Below are 21,651 nucleotides of genomic sequence, written 5' to 3' on the forward strand. Positions count from 1 at the left end.
GACATGTCAACTTAGTCATATGGTATTTTTGATGACATAGATATGACATTTGACAATTAACATCACATGTGGTATGTGCAGTTTTATTAGAGATTAATGGTTTAGTAACCAAAAAACACTTACTCAAAACATTTGTTACTAAATTAAAAAAATTTAATAATTTGGTGATCATTTTAGAAAGATCCATATAGTTAGGAGACTATTCATGTATTTTACCTAAAAATTAACCATTTGTAATTTTTAAGAATTTCATCTTTGGTTAATTGTTATTCATTCCCAAAATTTATAAAGTTTATTGCTACTTTTTATTTTAAAAATAAATACTAATTATTGTTGTTAAAATATTATCTAAATTTTTTTTCGCTATTTAGGTTAAATTTAGAAAAAAAATTTCTCTTAAAAATTTCTTAAAAAATTAACCATTTGTAATTTCTAAGAATTTTATCTTTGGAATAATGTTATTTATTTTTAATATTTTATTTTAAAAATTACATAATTTGTTTTTTATTAAATAAAGTAAAACTTTTTCTAATTTTAAACAAATAAAATATGGCAAAAATATAAAAAATAATTATAATAAAAAACAAGCAAAATATTTAAAATAAATAATAAATAAAATAAAAAGATAAGAAAAACCTGTGTTGTGGCTTAGGTCGAACCCGGGTGGACACATGGAGCCTAACGGGTTGACGTGCAGGTTTTGAAAACTTTCTAAAACCCAAAACGACGTTATTTGACTATTGAATAAATAGCCTAAAATTAGACTTTCAGTTTTTCTTCTTCATTTCTATCTCTTTTCTCATTTCTCTCAATCTTTTCTTTAGAAATAGGTCTGCTGGCATTGAAAAACACAAAATAATCATAGATCTTGACCATTATCTTAGATTCTGTCACAAAAAAACTTAAACAACCACTATAACTTCAAATGTTGCCTGCATTTTTATTGGAAAATTCAAAGTTTGTAAGAAAATTTATTGAAAAATTCAAACTTTATTTGAAAAATTTAAACTTTTTTTAAAAACATTTCTAGAAAAATCCAAAAATAGTTCCCCAACCATTTTTGGCCTTTTAAATCCTCCTATCCAATTTTTTTTTGAATCACACCAAATCAATCCAAAAGTCTAAAATCAAATCACTAAAAGAAAAAAGAAAAACCTAAAAATTAAAACATACACTGCTAAACCTCATTGTGTTTATTGTTTAATTACTCTCTTTATTTTCTCTTATTGTACCTACCTTGATTGTGATGATTGGCTATGTGTTTATAAGGCCATAATTCCAAATAGGATGGAATTTAATAACCAAAATAATCTATTATGTATAATAAAAGGGGTCCCAAACACTAATTTTTTTGTATACGTCAACAATGTAATTAAAAAAGATTGGATGGGTAAATTTGAGAAAATGTTAGTTTTAAGCTTGGCAACACTACTACACTCACTTTTCTTTTTGTTGATGTTTTTCATAGTTATTGAAGCTTTCGTAGTTTTGTTTGTCGAGGTGAGTTTCTGTTTGATTTCTTCAGTTTTTTTACTCTTTTATCTTTGGTTCTTTTAATTTTTAGTCTTTTTGTTAGATGGTTTGTTTTTTGTTCGTTTAGTGCTATTATTGTTTTTGCAATATTGTTTTTGTGTATGCATATTGTTCGGTTAATTGTTTCTATTTTTTTCATTATTTTCTTTGCATGTTTTCATGCATTATTTTCTTTGTATGTGTTCATTAAGATTATTTTTTTTTTTTAGGTGATGGGTTTTTTTTTAGTGTCAGTTTCTCATTTTGATTTTTTTTATGCATGGTGTTTATGTTTTTTGGTAAGTTATGTTCTCCTTATATAGGTTTCAATTTCTCCGATTTTAATTTATATTATATATTTGTTTTATATTTGATTTTTTTTCATGCATTTTTTTGTTGGTTTTGATCTGATTTATATTGTGGTTTTCGACTTTGGGTTTGCTAGTGGTGGTAGTTATTCTGCCAATAAAATTAAAAATGAAAACCCAAACTTTCTTTTATCCTTATCTTTGATTTGATTGATCCATAGATCTGCTAATTCCAATTTCATGCCTACATGAAAAATTTTCCTTTGCTATTTTTAGATCCTTATTTTCAGGTATAAACCGTGTAGATACCTTATTTTGTCCGAAAATATATCCAAAATAAAAAATAGGCCTTTGACCATACAATACGCCTGATTAAGAAGTTTTAGGCCCAAAACTTTTAATTGTAGTTTTTATTTCAATTTTAATTTTGATTTTTTTAGTTTTAGTTTTGATTTTAATTTTGTGATTCATTTTGGTTTAAAAAGAAGTTAAAAGAAAAAAAAAGTCAAAAATAAAAAAAATAAAATAAAAAAATCAAGGAAAAAAAGGAAAGAAAAAAACGTGTTTGAAATTTGGGAAATTAGTAACATCAAATTTGCATATTAATGGAATGATTTAGGAATCTTAATTTTCTCAAAAAGGTAAAGATACAAGAAATCAAATCTCACCTAGAAGTAAATGAACTTAATTGGTTGAAATTTTCCAAATTAAAGGGGACTAAATCCCTATATAAACAAACAACACAAAAAAAAAAGAGGGAGGAATATGCAACTGATTAAAAGCATTTAAAAGTTTTCTAGGTTTTTGGGCTTGTATTGAAAATTTTGAGTTTTTTGAGTTTCCGAGTAATTTTGGAATCTGCTAGGAGTTTTTTTTTTTTCTTTCTTTAATGGCCTCTTGGTTTCAGTGATTTTGGGATTTGTTAGGGTTTTTGGATCTTAAAGATTTTTGGATTTTTGGGTTTTAGAATTTTTTTTCCTAGAAATATTATGGATTTTTCCAAAAAATGGTTGAATTTCCCGATTGGTGTTTGAATTTTTTTAACCAAAATTACGACAATTGAAGGGTTTTGGTGGTGGCCATTTTTTGGGTTCATCCAAGTTCTGAGAAAGTTTGAATATTCCAACTGTTGTTTGCAGATTCTAGCATCGAAATCTGGTATTTGTTTGGTCGGTTGAATTACTTGATGAATTTGTAAAGAGAAAACAAAGAAAAGTTTATTTTAGAGAGAGAGGGAACTAGAGAATCTGAGAAAAATAATTTTTTTTGGCTTTTATACAATAGTGGAACGGTGCCGTTTTGAAGACCTTAAACCCATGTGCTGATCCGTTACCTCATGTACAACCCGTGTGTCACTTGGCCTTTGACCCACCCATTTCGTAGGTTTTTTCTTTTCATTTTTTTGTTGATTTTCTTCTTTGATTTTTTTTATTTTCTAATTTCTTATTTTATTTTTTATTTTTTATATATAATATTTTTATATTTATATCTTAATGTTTTTTATTTAAATGGTTGATTGTGTTAGTGTGATGAAAATATTTTTTTCCATTATAGTTGTATTAATTTGTTTTTAGTTCTTATTTTTGCATAAGTTTAATATATTTTTATGATATTTTATATTAATTGTATGATAATTTATAAATTATATTGTTGTATGATTATATTATTACTGCATGATATAGTATATTATTGAATGATGATTTTTTTGTCTATTTTAATTGATTTTTTTAATTTTAAATAAGGTTTTCATAAAAAAATGTTTTTCAATCCTACCAAACTATTGAAGGTTTTAAATCTTGAATTAAGTATCACCAAACTATTAGAGGATTTAATGAATTTTCTTAAAAAATATTTTTAAAAAATCCTACCAACAGATTGGAGGATAATTCTTGATGAAAAATCTTATCAACATATTAGAAGATATTTCTAAGAATAAATTGTTTTTACAAGTAAAAGTTTTTTTTACAACCAAAAAAATTAAATGAATCTGATAACGAAGTCTCTTTAGAGTAGGATACTAGTCTCTATGAATACTCATAAGGTGAGAAAATTATCTTAAATTATTACCAAACTATTGGAGTAATTTTAAGATCAATTTTTAGTAATTAAATTATTTGGTAAAATTACAAAGAGACTTCATGCTTGGATAATTTGAAATTAAATTGGTACCATCTTTTAGATGGGCGAAGTAAAGGTGCTATACCTTACTCTTAACGTAAAATCTAATTTAGTATACTAGGATCTATATTTTAAGGATATTTGAATCAAATTTGAGACTCTTCTTTAAAATGTGACAGATTTAGTTGGATGACCAATCACACCTAATAAAAAAAGATTAGTGGTGACTCTTTTAATCAATGTTTAATAGTAGATCTACAAATTTATATATTATGATAGTTTGGTGACTCCACTGGAAACATAGAGAGTTAGGCCAATAAATGATTTCTTGTTATCTAAGCCTAACCTAATAAATTTAAGAATTTTTTTCTTATTCATATTTATTTATTTATTTATTCATTTTATATACATCTGTCTTTCATTTGCACATGCATAACATAAGCTCTATGCTTGAGTTCTATCTTTTAGGAAGGAGTAAAATACCTACGTCTTTGTGAGATTTCATGTCTCCGTATGGGCTACTGAAAAACTCTTACTCAAATTGAACCCTTTCCGCTTATAACCTATAATAGGTGAGGATTTGGGTGCCTTACTAGTATATAATAGGCAATGATAGAAGGAATCATTTGAGAACCCTTAAACTGTTAAACCTTTGAACCTTACATGTAAATAAACCTTAAGAACCTAAGTTAGAGTCATGCATTCCCTTGTGTTAGAAAATCTTAAATTAAGACACATGATAAGACATTTATTTTACTTGTAAATTTACATATTTTCTTTGTATATATTATTTGCATACTAACCCTTTATGTTATTTTTTGTATATATTATTCTTTGTATATATCATTTTTACTAACCCTTTTCTTTTATTGTATATGCATGCATTTATATCATTAAATTCTCCTTATTATATTCATGCATTTTTGCATTCAATATTAGGCATAATTGGATGGTTCCATAAACATCTCTCTAAATACGTACCCTTATTATGGTAAATCAAGGTTTAAAGATAGCTCAATGAACTCACTATGAGTATAACACTCGAGCTCAAGTCAGACAAATGGAGTAAAAAAATACAGGCTATGAGGAGAAGTTAAAGAAGGTTCAAGAAGAAATCAAAGAAGAGTTGAATAAAATGCTTGAAGCATTAGGCAGGTTGAATAAAGGAAAGACTATTAAAGAAGATACTATACCTAAAGACCATTTGTTAAAGGTTATTGTTAATCCTCTATATCCTCCTAGTTATGGCCCACATAGGCCCAGTCCACTCAATGCATTTCATCACAACAATTCTTATTCCCTAAAGGGTATACTTACATAAGAATGCCATCTGCACCAAATTAAGGGCAATTTCAAAGTTTTGCTAATTCTATATTCACTAAAAAGGCAATAGAGCCAGTCTTAATCCCCAACTTAGATGACTTTAAAGAGAATGGAAGCTAAAATTGAATGTGATTGAGTCTTTGAAGGACTCTAAAGCTGATTGCAAGATAAACCTGCTGGAAGAGAGATACAGGCCTTTGAGGTTATAGATTTTTATAGCTCCATAGATGTTGCCAGCCTTTGTTTGGTCCCAGATGTTGTGATTCCTCTAAAATTTAAATTTTTGAAGTTCAAGAGGTATAATGGTATTAAGTGTTTGATAACTCATGTCACCATATACTATTGAAAAATGGTTGCCAACATAAGTGATAAAAAGCTATTGATGCATGTATTCTAAGATAGCCTTACTGGCTCAGCTATAAGGTGATATGTTTAGCTAGATCGAACTTGCATCTACCCTTAGAATGAGCTCGCTTGGGCATTTATCAACCAACATTGCCACATCATTACCACATCATTGACTTAGCCCCTAATCACTTTTCTTTACAAAGTATGAAAAAAAAACTAACAGAATCCTTCAAAGAATATGCTCAATAATGGAGGGATATGGTTGCTCAAATTCAACCTCTTATAACTAAGAAAAAAACAATTATCCTATTTATTAGTACTTTAAAAGCATCATATAAAGAGAAGATAATAAGGAATGCAATAAAAAAACTTTACTAACATGGTGATCTTAGAGGAGATTATTGAAAATACTATCAAAAGTGGCAAACTTAAGAAAGAAAAAGCCAACAGTGCCAAGAAAGGTGGGATGTCCATAAAGAAAAAAGTTAAAACCTAAGCCGTGAGTTTTGAGGGGCAACAGTTTTGAGGTTATGCTCTATATCCGCCACTTGTTCATCTTGCTTACTACCTTGCAATTAATAATACTGTACAACTCCCTTACCAACCTCATTACCCAACCATGAAAAAATCTACCCAAGCCATTATCAACCAATCTTTCAAGCACTTGTATATGGGCCTAATCTTGTCACTACATCAGTTTTAAAACCTAACAATTAAGTAAGTGGTTTGAGAAGATCCAAGGGTAACCATATGAGAGCTCACATTGATCCTATCCCCATAACCTATACTAACTTATTCCCAGAGTTTGCTAAGAATGACTTGGTATCTTTAGTTCTTTTAGAACCATTGAAGCTACCTTATCCCAAATGGTATAATGTGAAAACCACATGTAATTACCGTAATAGGAATATGGGTCACTTTATAGAAACTTACCTTGCTTTCAAGCATAAAGTGTAAAGTTTGATCCAAGTAAGCTCGGTGAGCTTCAACGAATCAAAAAAGTTGAATGTACATAAAAGCCATTTGCCTAATCATCCAAGGGCATAATTTTGAGAAAGACACGAAAAGGCTAATTAAAACTGCTTGTCATTTTATGATTTTTTTGGAATAATGGACTTCTTTTATTGGACTTGAATTTCATTTTATTTTTCATCATTCTAATAAAAGTGGCAAATATGATGCATTTTCATGATATTTACTTTTTTATGTGAATCACCATTATATACCTTTACCTTTTCTTATCTTTTCTCTTATTCATTCTTTGATTTTAAATAATGAATGTTCAAATAGTCATGACAATAATTTAGGATTCAATTTTGAGATTTTCATGATGATATGATTGATAAATTAAGATTGTTGATTTGTTGGGACTGCTAATTAAAAAAAGATAGATTTGATGACGAATTTTAAAAGTGATGCAATACATGATCTTTGTAATGATTCATTCATAAGTTTGTCCTTAGTCAATCAATGTTCCACGTTGAAAGTATTCATGTTTGAAATGATAAATGGTAATTTTCTTCTACCTTTCACAAAAGAAGTAAAATTATCCTTTACTATCTCATTTGAGCTTATTGAAATTTTCTTTCAAAGAATCCTAACCATGGATCAACCCCACATTGGAGGCAAAGTTTGAGAAGATTAGGAGAGTGAAGATCCTTAGTGATTTCATGAGTAAAACCCTATTGTGCTTAAATCTTTCTTGAAAAATGATGAGAAGTACAAAATAAAAAAACAGAAGGAAAAAAAATAAAAAAATAAAAGAAAGAAAAAGAAGAAAAAATTGATGGACAAAATGTTAAGGTGTCTACATAAAAAAATAATCCTTTGTTTGATTACCCTTTAAATATAGTTTGGGCTTATTTTATTTATTTCTTTCATAACACTTCACCCTATTCTACCTTGCATCCCTTAAAAGTTTATTTTGATCGAATGTGAATACTCAAATTGGAGAATCATGAATTGAACTAAGGTAGATCTGTCATTGGATTATTTAAGATTTTGATCAAAGTATCACTGATGGATCAAAGAAGAAAAATAAATGAGAAAAAAAGATGAGAAAATAATAAGCAAAAAAATGAAAAATGAAAACTAAAAAAGAAAAAAAAAAGCAAAAAATGAGAAAAAAAGGAATACTTGAATTGAAAACCTAAAATGGTGATTTAAGTAATAAACTAAAAACTTGAAAATATAGCTTCATTTGAGAATCTCAAGAATACAAAAGATGTTTAGCTAAAAGATTAATAATATAAATTGAATGTGTTTTTAAGAAAGAATTCTAAGTTAGGGTTCAAAATTGTTGGAACAATCATTATTTTGGATGTTAATATCCCATTTAAACAGACATAATATTTTTGCTTTTCGATTTACTCTTGACCATGCTTCTTTTTTATAATAAAAACCCATTTTTTATTCTTTACCAAGTATACATCCCCTAAATAAATTGAGGAGATTTATCATGTTTGTCATAAATTAAAATGATGATAAATAAATAAATGACAATGTTTGTAAAATATTTTTTTCATTCTCTTGATCCAAGATGAAAAAAGTGAAAGAAGCCTAAAAAGATTTTTTAAAAAGGGCAAATGAGATGACCCAATGATGAATACAATGATGGATTGGTTAATATAACCTATGAGCTGTGCGTAGATGAGGAAAATAACATGGATCAATTGATGAAATTTGTTCTGAAATCATTAATGCTGAAAAGCTAAAAAAGAATGTATGAGATGGTGGAGTCTTGAGAACCTTGTTACCATAATTGAAATTTTATGATGTTGATTTAGTGACATTTGCATTACATACACTGTATTTACATTGTATTTAAATCCTTGATAATTGCACTTACATCATGGTTGGGTAATCATTCGCATCATATAGTGAATATTTGAATCATGGTATGACAATTAGATTATTGTTTAAGACATTAATTTGCATCATTTGTGAGAACTTGGATTGTTACATTTGCAACATTTAGAGGGAATTTGCATGACATTTGTGGATACAAGAATTTGACTTTGATTGGAGAAAATTTTTGACTTTTGAATCCATGAATGAAGAAAATGTTTCATGATGCGATTTTTTTTTATAAGGAAAAATTTTCAAACTTTTAAAGTTCTAGAACCTTTATTTAAAAAAGCTTTTCAAATGCAAATCTTTGAAATTTTGGATGCGAAACCCAAAAAATTTTTCAAATAAAAATCTTTAAAATTTTGGATGTGAAGTCATAAAATTTTAAAAAATAATCTTTGAAACTTTGGATGTGAATTCCTAAAATTTTTTGAATGTTAATCTTTAAAATTTTGGATGTGAAACCATGAAATTTTTTAATAAGAATTTTTTAAATTTTGGTTGTGAAATATAAAAGTTTTTTAATGTGAATTTTTAAAATTTTTGATGTGAATCTCTAAATTTTTTGAATGAAAAATCTTTAACTTTTAGGTGAATCTCTAAAATTTTTAAATGAAAATCTTTGAATTTTAGGAAGTAAGCATTGAAATCTTTGATGTGAATCCATGAATTTTTTATATGAAACTTTAAATCTTTTGAATGCGAATCTTTAAATCTTTGCAAATATGAAAACCTTACAAATCTTGCAATTTTTGCGAATCTTTAAATTTTTGTGAATTTGAAATTCTTGCGAATCTAACATTCTTGTAAATCTTTAAATTTTTACAAATCTAAAAACTTTGCGAATCTTGCAATTCTTGTGAATCTTTAAATGCTTTCAAATCTTTTATTTTTGTGAATCTGAAGTTATTATGAATCTAAAGTTTTTGCAAACCTGAAATTCTTATCAACTTGGAGTTCTTGTGAACTGATATTTCGTGTGAATTTGAATTCTAACAAATCTTTAAAATCTTGTGAATTTGAAATTTTTTGCGAAATTGAAAACCTTGTGAATTTTACAATTCTTGCGAATATTTAAATTATTACGAATCTTTAAAACTTTATGAATTTGAAAACCTTGCAAATCTTGCAATTCTTGTGAATCTTTAAATTCTTATGATATGAAATTCTTAAAAATCTTGAAATTTTTATGAATTTAAAAACTTTGCGACTCTGAAATCTTACGAATATGAAACCTTTATGAATATGGAATTTGTTCAAAACTTGGAACTATTGCAAACTTTTGCAAATTTGACCTTTTGTGAATTTTGAAAATTTTGTCTTGGAATCTTTTCCATCTCTATTATGGAACTTTACGAATTTTTAACACAATTCCTTGAATTTTCGAATTGTGAATTTTTTGATTTCAAGCTAAAAATTTTTAAATTTCTAATTTTTTCTGGGCCTGAGCAAAATGGATGTCTTTTGACATTTCCTAATTCAAGTTTTTTAAGTTGTTTAGCCTATATATAAAGAAGCTCATTTTAAATTTATCGAGCCTCTGTTTAGAAGAGTTTTAAGAGAATTATTTTTTTAAAAAAAGTGTGGACTGATTTGGGCCGAGAAACAATGGGTGTTTATGTTTTTGTGCAATTCTTTTTTATGAAATTTGTACAAATAGGGCAGCTGTAGATACCCCATTTTGTTTGAAAATTTGTCTGGAATCAAAAACAGGCCTTTGATCGTATAGTAGGTCCGATTGAGAAGCTTGAAGCCCAAAATTTTTAATTTCAATTTTAATTTTGATTTTTTTAGTTTTTCTTTTGATTTTTATTTTGTGATCCATTTTGGTTAAAAAAAAAAAGAGAAATTTGGAAATCAAGAAAAAAAAAGAAAGAAAAAAACGTGTTTGAAAATTGGGAAATCAGTAGCATAAAATTTGCAAATTAATGGAATGATTTGGGAATCTTAATTTTCACAAAAAAAGAAGGATACAAGAAATCAAATCTCCAGAAATCAATGAAATTAATCGATTGAATTTTTCCAAATTGAAAAGATTTAAAACATTTAAAAGTTTTCTAGGTTTCTAGTCTTGTATTTGAATTTTTGGGTTTTCTGGGTAATTTTAGAATCTACTGGGAGTTTTTTTTTTTTTTTTTTTTTTGGCTTTCTCTAATGGCCTATTGGTTTCAATGATTCTGGGATTTGTTAGAGTTTTTGGATCTTAAAGATTTTTGGATTTTTGGGTTCTGGAATTGTTTTCCTAGAAATTTTCTAGATTTTTCCAAAAAATGATTAAATTTCCCAATTGATGTTTGAAAGTTTCAACCAAAATTACGGCGGCTAGAGGGTTTTGGTGGTGGCCATTTTCTAGGTTCATCCAAGTTCTAGGAAAGCTTGAATAGTTTGGCTGTCGTTTGAAGATTCCGACATCGAAATCTAGGATTTGCTTCACTGGTTGAATTCCATGATAAATTTGTGGAGAGAAGGTAGAGGAAAGTTTATTTTAGAGAGAGAGAGCTAGGGAATCTAAGAAAAATAAAATTTTTTTGGCTTTTATACAACATTGAAACGGTGTCATTTTAAAGATCTTAAACCTATGCGTTGATCCGTTAACCTGCGTGCAACTTGCACATCACCGGGCCTTTGACCCACCCATTTCTCAAGTTTTCCCTTTTCTTTTTTTTGCTTGATTTTTTTTTGTTTTCTAATTTCTTATTTTATATTTCTTATTTTATATAATATTTTTATATTTGTATCTTAATGTTTATAATTTTAAATGGTTGATTTTGTTAATGTAATGGAAAGAAAATTTTATATTGGATGATGTTTTTATTAATTTATTTTTAGTTTTTATTTTTGCATAAGTTTAATATATTTGCATGTATTTTATATTAATTGCATGATAATTTATAAATTATATTATTGTATGATTATATTATTACTACATGATGTGGTATATTAAAGCATGATGCTTTTTTGTCTATTTTAATTGATTTTTTTAAATTAAAAAAAAGTCTTTTAAAAAATATTTTTCAATTCTACCTAACTATTGGATGATTTAAATATTGAATTATGTCTTACCAAACTATTGGAGAATTTAATAAATTTTCTTAAAAAATATTTTTTAAAAATTCTACTAATAGGTTGGAAGATAATTCTTGATGAAAAATCTTATCAACATATTAGAAGATATTTCTTAGAATAAATTATTTTTACAAATAAAATAACCATAAAAATTAAAAGAATCCAATAATGGAGCCTCTTTAAAGTGAGACACTAGTCTCAATGAATACTGTTAAGGTGAGAAAATTATATTAAATTACTGCAAACTATTAAAGTAATTTTAAGATCAATTTTTAATAATTAAATTATTTAGTAAAATTACAAAGAGACTTCATGGCTTGGATAATTTGAAATAAAACTAGTACTATCTTTTAGATGGGTATAATGAGGGTGTTATAACCTTCCTCATACATAACCATACACTTGAACCTAAAATCAGGTTTAGTAGATTAGAATATACCTTTTAAGGATATTTGAATCAAGTTTGGGACTCCTCTTTAAAATGGGATAAATTCAGTTGGGTGGCCAATCACACTAAAAAAAAAATTAGTAGTGACTCATTTAATTCATGTCTAGTAGTAAGTTCATAGATTTATACGTTATGAAAAACTAAAGTAGTCTAACAAAAAGATAAGCTTTTTTTATTATTATGGGAAATATCAGTGGAATTACGATGATTCTAAAAGGATATGTGAAATTTGGTTGTTTAAAGTTTTTAATGCAAAACACTAGACCTTTTGGATATCTTAATGATTGACTAACTACTTTGTTAGAAAAAAAAAAGTGAGCTTTGATCGATTCTATTGTTTCAAAAACCTTTCTTTTATTTTTGGTTGATTTTTTCAACATAAGGTGTTATATAGTCATGACTTTCTTCTTTTAAAGAAGGACATATTTGTTGTTTGAGCTTAATATTTATAACTAAAACAAATTGAGAAGGTGGACAAAGCTTAAAAAACCAAATAAATCTACATAGATGATTTTGTATAATATTGTGATATCCCTTATGAACATTGTATATTTTTTTCAAAACAATGCCATGCATGTTGTCATCAAAAGTTTCGAAGTAGAAAATTTTAAATCAACGCTCAAAGAATGTGGTACATATGAAATCTTTGGGTTTCTGATAAGCAAATTGAAATTATCATTTAATTTTATACCCGGATAAAATACAATCACACTCATAAAAAATATACAAATAAAGGAAATAAACAATTATTCATCTGTGTATCCTTAACATTTTTTCACTTTCTAGCCATATGATGCACTTAATAAAAGAATAAATGAAGACAAATACATGACAAGTTATATAATCTCTACTTTCTTTCAATACTTCTTTATTACATCCATTATATTGTTGTTTATTTTTCATTTTTACTAACTTTAATGCATTTTAAACCAATTTTGATAGATGTCATTGATCTACTGAGATCAATAGGTCCTATTCAGAGTGTTGAAATGCAATCATACAAACGAGTAGCTGACAAGCGAGATCTAATCATCCAAGAACTTAGATTAGTAAAGTCTTTAAATTAACAAATGTATACCAACTATTTTTGCCCTCTTTCATTCTCTGTAACATCCATTTATTCTATTTTTATTATACAATGAAAAAACTTTGAGCATAACTGTTTGGGAAGACAAACTAGCGCAGATTAATGAAAAAGAACTATATGAAGACATTCAAAATGTCGTTGCCATAGTTGCAAGAGCAATTGTTAGAAACTATAAAGGTAGACTATGAAAAATTTTTTTCCAAAATTTTAAATTTGTTTTTACTTAAATAATTCTCTTTCACTCACTTTTTTTTTACAACAAGTAACAAAATTGTTATTACAGTTGACACATACATATCTTTTTGCTCTACAAGTAAGCTTTATGTAGATTTGGCCATTCTAGAAACCAAAGAGCTTAAGAAAAAGTATAATTTTTTACTTATTTATTCAAATTTTATATAAATATAACAAACTTTAATCAAAATTTTCTTCCAACATTTACAATTTGGATAAAATGATGGTTTGAAAATCAAAAAATAAATGTTGAGATCTTTTCTCATCAAAATCCTACTGAATGTTCAATAATTGTTAAAGCAGGATTTAAACAAGTTTTTGCTACCAATCTACTCAGTTTTAGTTTAGCTAAAATCAAGGTATTCCTATATGAATGTACTTTACACCAACGTTAATTTCAAAAACTTTCACTTAGACAAATGTTTTTTAGTTTCTAACTTTGTTTTTTTGTTGTTACTTAAGTTTGAAACTAAAAGAAAAATAGTTGTTCTTTTCTTTGCTGAATATGGCTGTAGATGAAAAATAGTTATTTAGTTAGACTCTTTTACCAGTCTTTCATAATGATTGTTTTTCAGTTATACTTTTCTTCTATCTGTTATAACAATGAATGAATTTTTTTTATCTTTGTTAATGTATATCTCTGTTGTTTAGAATGTATCTAATTTAGATCAACATAAAACAAAAAGAAAATACTACTTGAAATGAATACTATAAGAATAAATTGGACTATTGTTTTTATAGTGAAATGAAAACTAAAATGGATACTGAAATGAAATAATGTGCATTGGACTATTATTTCCTTTTTGGTTTTGTTGTATAATATTTGCATGATACTACAAGAGGTTATTCCTTTCTTTGGCTTCAGTTATTCCTTTCTTTAACCACAAGAGGTCATTAATGGTTGTAATCTCTATTGAAATATTGTGTAGTATAGAATAGGTATTAAAAATAATACATAATTTTTATTTTATTTTTACAGCTAAATCACATGTATATAACTTTATTTTACTCTTACAGTGAAACGCGGGCTTAAAACCTAGTTATTTCATAAAGAATTTCCATTTGTGAATTATTTTGTTAATATGGAATTTTAACTTTCTAAAGGTTGAATTCCATCAAATTATATTCCTAAATAAACTCCGAAAGGAAAATCTACTTGTCAAACTTAATCTAAATCCTTATTTTATTTTCTAATTTTTTCATTTTTGCTATTTTCATTTATTTTTTATTCATTTGCTTTTTCAAAACAATAAATGATAAAAACAAAAGATAAATGAATAAATAAAGAGCAATATAAAGATAAATAAAAAAATTTTAAAATAACTAAAGGTAAAAGATAAAAATGTAGAGATAAATATATATGAAATTAAGATAAAGAAAAAGAAATCAGTTTTTTTTTTTTTTAAATTCTCAAAAATAAAATAAAAGAAAAGAAAAGAAAAAAAATTAGAAAATGAGCCTAATCTAAATCAAGCCTAATAAAATCCAAAATCGTAATGGCCTTAATCAAATGGGTCACCTCGAAATCCAATTGTGAGCCAATTGAGCTCAAATTAGATTTCAAAGTTAGGTTACCCCAGATTAAATGTAATGTCGACAACATGTAATGAAAGAAAATATAAATAAAATTATTTGTCAAGGAATTTTGCTTGAATATAGAAAATGATAAACAATTGGAGGTGATATTCATTCCATCTCCAAGTTCTTCAAATATGCCTTCATTAATGGAATTGAGATCTTGCCAATGTCCACCAACCTTTACCATACACCATCAGCATCAACGGGTCTATCTTTTCTAAGCCAAAAACAATGTTATATGTTAAAAATAGCATTGTGCTTGATATAGTTTATAAACTGAATGTTACCAATAGACAATAATCGCATGTTCAGGAGCTAGTATGATAACTTTATTACATGTTTAGTAACAACTATGTCAGTGTTAATGCCATAGAACAACTTGAATACACAATTCCAAGATATACCGCACCTAAAAATGTTTACTAAAAAAAAATGGGTCTTAATCTTACTTACAATGAAAAGCAAAATTTAATGTGGTTATTGCCTATGGATTCAGGATTTAGGTATATGGTTAGGCTTCATTTTATGAATTCAATGAGATGGTGAAAACAATGGGCAAGAGACAATTCCAAATATTCATAAACATTAAACAACCTAATTATTGAAAGAGTAGCTGAGGTGCTAGGATGAATTAGTAACAAAAAACCTTAAGTTTTGGCTTACAGGGATTATATTATTTTTGTTGATAAAAAAAAAAGGAATAGAGATCATGCAAAACATCACTATAGCTTTGCACCATAGAGATTGATATATAGTTTACTATGATGTTATCTTAAATGGAATTAAAGTGCACAAATTGAACAACTATGATGACAATTTGGTTGAAATCAGACCTAACCCTATAACTGAGAAATCCAAGATGAAGCTAAGAGTTGTAACTGGTGGTTGTGCACGTATTAGGTTTGCTTATCATTTTTTTTTGTTGGCAAACATAGTTTAGCATTGTTGTTATAGTTTCAAAAAAAAAAATTCAACTAGTTTGAAAAAAAAGTGTTTAGGAGTATAGTTAAAAAATGTGATTTGAAAATCTTAAATATGTTGTATTATTGTGATTATTTGACAACGAAACAGAAACATACAAAGACAAAGGCATTACTAGATCTAGGAGTGTAATCGATCGAGTTCGAGCCGATACAGTATTAAGCTCAAGCTCAACTCAAAATTTGGGGCTTGAAATTAGCTTATACTCGATGGAGTTTTATTTTTTTAGTTCATTCTCGACTCGAGATAAAAATCGAGCTATTCAAGTTCGCTCGATTAGGCTTAATTGACATTTAAAAATAAGCTCCATTCTTATGTCCAACAAAGCTCAATTATTTGTACTCGAGCTAGAGCTTCAGTTTAAAATATTTTATTAATTAAAATAATTAAAATATATTATAATATAAAAACTCGATTAGGCTCATCAGCTACTTCAGCTAGATATAAAAATGTTCAAACTTGGCTCAATTGATAAGTCGAGCTATTCAAGCTCGAGCTAGACTCGATAATAACCAAATTGAATTTAAGTTTTATTTGAGTCAAACTCCAGTAGCTTACGCGTACTGATATATCATTTACACCCCTAACTAGATCTGCTTAAGAATTAGGCTACTCAACTAGGCTTGAAAGCTTGACCTAGTTTTGAAAAGGGTTTGGATAAAAAAAAAAACAAAAGACCATTAAATGTGTTTGAACAAAATTTTTAAGCCCGTTTAAATTTAAAGTTGGGCCTTGGAATAAGAATTAAAACTAAGCCTAGCTCGGCTCGAATAAGATAAATTTAATTAAATTATTATAATTATATAAATATGTATGATTTTTATTTTAATGTTTTATTATTAAAAAAATAGTTTTTTGTTATATAAATTAAGCTTAATGGGTAGAATTGGGTTTTTTTTTTTTTAACATAGATAGGCTTAGAAAAAATTTTAGTGTGGGCAGGATTGAGCTTAGATAAACATATAAGTTGTTAATACTAAGCATTGGCCTCACTCAAATTTGGCTTAATTTGGCCCACAAACACTTCTAAACACTATTATGACCACAATTGGATTTATTGGTGGATAAACCCTTACAAATGAAAGTTTTTATGTGTTACCAAGAATTTGGCCAACATTGATGAAAATTTATCGACAAAAATTTTCTTTTGGTAATTACTAATGAATAATTTTCACTGATAATTATTGACAGAATACTAATGAAATGATAAAATAAAAAAAAAATAATTCAATATTTATTGATGAAATACCAATAGAATATTGATCGAATTTACTAATCGAATTTACTCCGTAAATATTTCTTAGATAAATATTGAAGGGAATGAGAAAAATTAGCATGAGATTTATTGATGGAATTTATTGTTGGTAATCTGTTGAAAAATATATTATTGATGGATTACCGACAAAAAATTCTATCAATACATATTTTTGGTGAAAAAATATAAATTTAAGAAAAATCAAAATTTTCAAAAATTGTTGATAGCTATAATAAATTTAAAATCCATGAACCTTTCTCTTATCTTCTCTCTTTTACACTCTCTGCATTATCTTTTTTCGACCTCTACTTCTTACGTTTTCTTCTTTGTCATGCTTATTCCTAGTGCCAAAAGACGATCGAACTTTTAGTGGCTCTTTTAGGTATTTTCTCTTTCCCTTCTTCCTTTTCCTGTCAGTGGCTCTTGCTGTGGTTGTAATTGATGAACTCGGTTGCTTCAAAATGCTTATTGTTTGATTCTCTGCGTGCACCATAACTTTAATTTCTAACTATTCATATTTGACACACTATCATTAGTCCTTCAACTTTAATTTGCTTCAAACCCAGAAACACACCAATAAAAATCTTTTATGACTTTTGTTAAGTAGATAAAACTGACTATCTTTTCCCTTTTCTCTTTTTATTCGTCCCGACAGATAGAAAACCAAAACTCTTTTTTGTCCCTAAACGCGAAACAAAAACCTCTTTTCTCATCTCATTTCCATTTTATTACAACCTCTTCTAAGCTATTTTCCTAAGGTAATCATTGTTCATTTCAGCAATGCTTTCTATTTTTTCTTTCTCTTTTTCATTGTTATTGGTTCTTTTATTTGTTTATTAGGTGTTTAGGAATTGTTGGTAATTCTTAAATGAGAAAGCAAACTGTTAAGTATTTTGTTAGGCCTAAAGCAATAAACATAACAACGCAGAAGCAATATATCGTAATAAACCCATAATAATAGACAACAATCAACAATTAACAATGTAAAAAAAATAAAACACACCAAGACTTACATCAAAATAGAGGGAAAAAAATCACAGATCACTAGAAAAATCTTCACTATCAAATAATTGATATACAAAGTTCTTCTCTAGCTAAAACTAAAGCTAATCAACAAGTAAAGAAATAATTGGGCAAATCTCACCAAATAGGTGATTCAACAAATATACCTTGGATTTGTTCCTAGAGAGCTTTAAACCCGATTTTCACTGCTCAGAATGTAAAACTTTGAATCATAAACGTGCTGACAAAATTTCAGCTCAATCAGACCGTGAATCGACTTCCATTCAACTAACTCTCATTTTTCTTTTTTCTCTCTATTTTTCTTGGCTTTTCTTCTTTCTCTTGGTTTCGGCACCACCACCTTCTATTTCTCTATTACATAGCCTCCCTTTTATTGTTTAAGGCTTTATATAAGTAAGGCTTTCTTAGGTTAAAGATAAAAAAAGGCTTTGGGCCTTTTAATTAGCCAAAACCAATGGGGCTAGACCCCATTCTTCCTAACAATCTCCCTCTCCAGCCCCATTAGGAGGAGATTCATTATTATGGTAGTTTTATTTGAAACTTACCTTGGCCAAGGAACCCATTTTGACCAAGTTACTACATAGCTCAAGTTTTTTCCTAAAAAGTGTCTTAGTAAACATATTTGCTATATTCTCATCAATATGAACTTTTTTCAATAGCATATGCTATTTTTCAATCACCAAACGTAAGAAGTGATATCTAACATCAATGTACTTTATTCTAGTGTAGTACATGACATTCTTATTCAAATCAAAAGCACTCTGACTATCACAAAATACTATATACTCGTTCTGATTCAGCCACAAATTAAGAAGAAAATGTTTTATCCAAAGCATTTTTTTACCTATTTCAGTTGCTGTAATAAACTCAGCTTTTGTAGTTGATAAGGTAACACACTTTTGTAACCTAGATTGCTAAGAAATAACTCCTTTTGTAAAAGTGAACAAATACCCAGAAGTATATTTTCTACCATCAAGATCACCTACCATATCAGTATCAGTAAACCTTTCTAAAACTGATTGTGAAACTCCATAACTTAAGCACATTTTTTAGGTATCCTTTAAATATCTGAAAATCTATTTCACTATTTTCCATTGAACCTTTCCAAGATTAGAAAAAAATTTACTAACTACACCAACTGCATAAGCAATGTCAAGCCGTGCATAAACCATAAGATACATTAAGGAACCTACTGCAAAAGAATAAAGAATACTAGACATAGTTAATTGCTCTTCCTTAGTCACCGGATAAGATTTCTTACTTTGATGAAAATGGTTGGCAAGTAGACTGCTAACTGATTTAGCATGCCACATGTTAAATCCATTAAGCATCCATTTAACATACTTTTCTTGTGACAACCACAGTTTTTCAGCTTTCTTATCTTGGATAATTTCTATATCAAGAATCTATTTTGCTGGACCTAAATCCTTTATGTCAGAAAACTTAAACAATTATTCTTTCAACCTACAAACCATCCCAGCATCTTGTCTCACAATCAACATATCATCAACACATAATAATACAATAATGAAATTACCATTAGAAAATATTCTGACATACACATAAGGATCTATTACTTTTTTTTTTTTATAGCTGTAGCTCACCATAAAAGAATCAAACTTTTTGTACTCCTATCACGGAGCTTGTTTTAAGCCATACAAGCTTTTCTTCAATTTGCAAACTAAGTGTTTTTTTTTCTTTCACTTCAAAACACTCAGGTTGATCCATATAAATATCCTTCTACAAGTTACCATGCAAAAATGTGATCTTGACATCAAGTTGCTTAAGCTCAAGATTCAAATTAGTTGCTAATCCTAGTGCCACTCGAATGGAACTCATTTTCATAATTGGAGAGAAGATCTCATCAAAATCAATGCCTGATTTCTGAAAAAAACCTTTCACCACTAATTGAGCTTTGTACCTTACTAGTTTGTCACCATCATTTTTTAACTTGAACACCCATTTATTATTCAATGGCCTCTTCCCTTTCGAATGTTTAATAAGATCTTATGTACCATTTTTTCATAATAACTCTTTCTCTTCTTTCATTACTTTTAACTAGTGCTCTCTATCAGGGGTAGTTTGCACATCTTGAAAGCTTTCTGATTTTTTTTCACTAGTAACTAAAATAAAATATGAACCTAGGTACCTGGTAGATAGCTTGTGCTTTCTAATAGATCTCTTAGGTTGAGACTCTACACCACCTAATGCTGAAAGTAGCTCCTTCTACTCAACACTCGTTGCTAAAGAAGACTGCTCACCTTACTCAACATTTTCAGGTAGAGAATATTGCTCTCCTTGTTCAAAACCGATTGCATCTAACTTATTACTAACTGTGGTTGATTTATTTATATCCCTAAGTTTTATTTTTTACTCATTTTCATAATCTATAGAACCCCTAAGTTTTATTTTTTACTCATTCATATAGAATCCCTGTCAGTGTTGAAACATTATACTCAACAATAACCCATGTAGTCTTCTCATTTTTCTCAAGGTTTGCTAAGGTTTTTTTTTCATAAAAGACCAAATTTCTATTTTTGACTATATTTCTCTTTATTGAATTCATACCCTATAGTCAAATTCCTTATCATCATATTCTATAAACACACATTGTGTGGCTTTATTGTCAAGTTTTGACCTCTGCTCTTTCGGTTCATGTATGAATGCTTTACACTCAACAACTTTCAAGTAAGAGTATAAAACATTTTTCCCTCTTCACATTTTTTCTGGAATGTAAAAGCCCAAAGAGACTGATGGTGATTTGTTAAGCAAATTATAAGCTGTGTTGACTGCTTTACCCCAAAATGGCATTAGTGATTTTACCATCCTCAACATACATCCAACATTTTCCATAATGGTGTGGTTCATCCTTTTAGCTACATCATTATGCTGTAGTAGTTTAGGTTCTATCAATTCATGCCTGATCTCATGCTTTGAACAGTACTCTTCAAAGTCTTTAGATGTGTATTTCTCACCATTATCAGTCCAAATACACTTTAAGGGTAGCCCTGTCATCTTTTCTACCATGGTATGAAAATTTTTAAAATACTACAATACCTGGCTTTTATTTTTCAACATATACTTTCAAGTCTTATGTGAAGCATCATTAATAAAAGTAATAAAATACCTATTATCACCTAATAACTCAACCTCAATGAGACCATATATGTCAGAATAAATCAATTCCAATTTGTTTTCTTTTCTCTAAGAACTCTTATAAAAAGAAACTCTACGATGCTTTCCAAATAAGCCATGATCACATGAATCGAAAAGCATACCTTTAGTCAAGGTAATGAGAAACTGCCTTGCCAAAACCCATAACCCCTTCTCACTCATATGTGCCAGCTTTTTGTACCACAAGTTTGTTAAAAGATCATTCTCAGTGGTATTTATCTGGTTGCTATTCAATTGCATCCATGTCTTGTACATCGTACAACATAGTTGTCCCCTTATAACTACCATAAATCTTTTGAGAAGCTCTCACTACCCATTCTTTCATCGACAATCATATCCCTCCTTA

This window comes from Durio zibethinus, chromosome 21 (assembly GCF_047325235.1).
Source record: "Durio zibethinus cultivar Kanyao isolate XHJ-2024 chromosome 21, ASM4732523v1, whole genome shotgun sequence".
NCBI lineage: Eukaryota > Viridiplantae > Streptophyta > Magnoliopsida > Malvales > Malvaceae > Durio > Durio zibethinus.